Raw genomic sequence first — 3208 nt, 5'->3', positions numbered from 1 at the left:
TCCACTCAACAAGACGCCTTCGTAACCTATCATAATTGTAAGTATGAGCAATTAGTTTACCATCCTGACCTGGTTTTGGGGGTGGCATCAACAGAGATGGTTGTCCCTTTTCTTTCTTCCTATTAGGATTCTTTAGACATCTATTCAAATTCTTTCGCAATCCAGAAGTGCCATTATTGTCATTGTGAGCTTTGTATTTATTGTGGCAATAACGACATTCAGCCCATTCATCATCTATCCTAGTCATTTCCAACCAAACAGATGATCTCACTCTGCCTTTACTTGTTGGAGTTGCAGTTTCATTTGTTGGAGTTGGAGTTGCAGATTCATCACCAACTTCAACTGCTTCAGCTCTGCCTTTACTTGTTGGAGTTGCAGTTTCAGATTCATTTGTGTGAGATGCAGCTTGAGAGGATGATCCAACTTCTGTTTGTTGAGTTGTACTTGTAGTTGGAGTTGCAGTTGCATTTGTAGTTGGAGTTGCAGTTGATGTGGTCATCTAACAAACATAAAACAGAACCAATTACATTCAGATTATACCAACATTCATTATAGAGTATTAGAAACAAATAATAATCAACCAATGGTATTATATATATGGTCATCTAGCAATGCATTTAATGGTGACTGAGCACTATGATGACTGAAAGAGTTCAAGTAATCTTTCACACTTCTTATTTTAAGGTTCAAGTAATCTATCAATCAGATTTAGGAGCCCTATATCTTGTTAGTTGAGCACTATGATGACTGAAAGAGTAAAATTCAAGAAAGATGCAGAACGTATGAGACTTGTTCTCAAAGAACTCATCATTTCCCCACTCATATCCCTGACTACAACGAAGATGACTGAAAGAGTAAAATTAATGAAATACAAGCTAGTTTACATACTCTGAAGTACTTTAAGTCTTTAATGGGTATTTTGTAACACCTGCTGCCCTGAAACAAATCACGATCCTTAAGCGTTCAGCGGTTCAGCCTGAAATTCATTTATAGTTAAAGAGGAAATTAACAAGTAAGTAAATTTGCACAAGAAACAGTAGTCAGTAAAGAGTGTAAGCTAATAAATGGAAATCAGTGACATTTAAAAGTTGGAAAAAGCTAGCATTTCCACAAAACTGCAGAAATTGTTAATCCCAAACTGATCATGCTCTTTAAAGCTTAAGCATCTACCTCACCATAAAAACTGCAGAAATTTGTTATTGTAAGTCTGTTTCAAGAAGAAGAGAAACTTAGTGTGTCCCTTGTAGAAACCCATCATATATTCATATATGTACTTTCAAATTACATCAAATTGCAGAAATTGTTGATCCTTCATTTATGAGAGTAAAATGAAATCCTATTGTAAAGCCAAGGAATAGCTAAACTGCATTGTGATCTGCCACAAGCAATATGCACTGAACTCTTATTGCTTGTTTCTTTATATAAGAGTTGAGTAAAAATTGAGCTTACCACAAGCCATTGTGCATGTATAATCTGCCCTTGCTTGAGATACCAAGCCCCACCAATAACAGATGCTTGAGTGAAAAATGGAGCTCCAGCACTAGGGTGATTGTCCCTTATAATTGACCAAACAAGACAAGAAGTATTTGTATCAAAAGCAAATTTGTAAGTGTTAACAAAAGAAGAAGAATCATCAATATCGAACATTTTTCCACGATCATCCATGCCAAAACAAGTGTAAAATTTCTATTTCTATCTGGCATTTTAACAAATTGATGCCTCTCATCATAAACTTTGGAATCATTAACACATAAAAAATGAAATGATTGCACAGATGAAAAATATGATTTATACCCAAAGATAAGAAGTAATCGGAAAAGAAATCTACCAACACATTTACCTCTATCGAATAACAAACGAGAATCACCCGGTTTGAAGTAAAAACAAGCCATACCTAGAATTTTGTTGGGCAGATTTTTGAGAACCCCAAAAATCTAATTCTTCCTTCTTCTCTGCTTTGTCCTTTGGGCTAATCTTCTCAATATCTGAAGAAAAAAAATACAAACGAACTTAGAACATAAAACTGAAATTAGAAAAGGAATTCTACTGAGAGACAATCAGACAAACCAAAACAAAATAAAAGGAAAAAATAAACCCTAAAAAATCAATACAACCAGATATACAGTAACCCTAAAGAAATCAATACAATCAAAACTCGGATCATAAAACTGAAATTAGAACCATACCCATGATTTGAACTTCATAAAATCAAAAAGTTTGCTAGAGATTATGTCAAAAAAATCAATATTCAATACGAAAATCAATGTACAATCAAACGATTCAAAGTTTCAAAGCCTAAGGAGAAGAATACTGACCTGAATCCTGATAGAGATGGTGATCCACTGATATTACTGATATTCAATCTCGATTCAAACCCTAAGAGAATCGAGAAAATGATGTTGCCGCTGAGTGAGAAGAAGAAACGAAGAAGAAAGAACTGAAGAATGCTTCTTCATTTTCTTTTGTTCTCGACATCCTATCTAGATCTCAACGGCTAGGATTAAAAACCTAGATAGATCTCAACGGCTAATAAAAGCCGGTACAGATGGTCCGGTTCAAATACGGTTCTCCCCAAGAACCGGTGTCTGTACCGGTCTAGTCCGGTTCTTAAATTTCAGAACCGGTGTCTGTACCGGTCAAGCCGGTTCCGGTTCGGTACCAGTCCGGTTTTTTCGGTTCTACTCCGGTTCAGGTCATGTAGACCGGTTCTTGTGCATCCCTAGCATACTGCAAAGTGCAAACTATTCAAAGTAAGAATAAATCAAAGAGTGTGAAAGCGAAATTACCGTGGCAACCCTCAATTACAGTTATACAGACACTGCCATTTTCATCCTCCTCCGCCCGCTTCCACAATCGTTCAATTCCATCCATGTGAGCCAGCCCAACCACTGCTACAACTTTTCCTTGGAAGCTTCTAAGGTTCGTAAACATAAACTTGTCTCTATCTTCAATGATCGCCTCAAACTGTGCCATTTAAAGTAGATTCAACAATTTAGTTTTGTTATCTCTCTTCAAGAGGAAAAGATCCAACAGAAACTACTGTATAGTATTGCAAGCAGAAAAGCAAATAGAAATGACATTGATCTGTTCACGAATATAATTATACAGCAAAGGAGAAGAAACTTGTGCAGTTCAACTACGTATCTCAGGGAAACTTCAAGAGTCGCCAGAGAAACTTACAAACTCTGGACTAAGTTTTTTCTGAAAG

At 36.2% G+C, this 3208-nt stretch overlaps 1 long non-coding RNA gene across 1 annotated transcript; it reads right to left on the bottom strand.

Moving 5' to 3' along the window:
- Nucleotides 1-339: 339 nt before the first annotated feature.
- LOC113328114 lies at nt 340-1465 on the bottom strand. The gene is made up of 3 exons (XR_003349261.1): nt 1450-1465; nt 889-976; nt 340-499 (listed from the first exon to the last, which is right to left on the bottom strand). It is a non-coding gene; the product is annotated as an uncharacterized LOC113328114 (long non-coding RNA).
- Nucleotides 1466-3208: the final 1743 nt, after the last annotated feature.

Source organism: Papaver somniferum, chromosome 1 (genome assembly GCF_003573695.1).
Source record: "Papaver somniferum cultivar HN1 chromosome 1, ASM357369v1, whole genome shotgun sequence".
NCBI classification, from domain to species: domain Eukaryota; kingdom Viridiplantae; phylum Streptophyta; class Magnoliopsida; order Ranunculales; family Papaveraceae; genus Papaver; species Papaver somniferum.
This window is presented reverse-complemented; position numbering and strand designations above follow the sequence as displayed.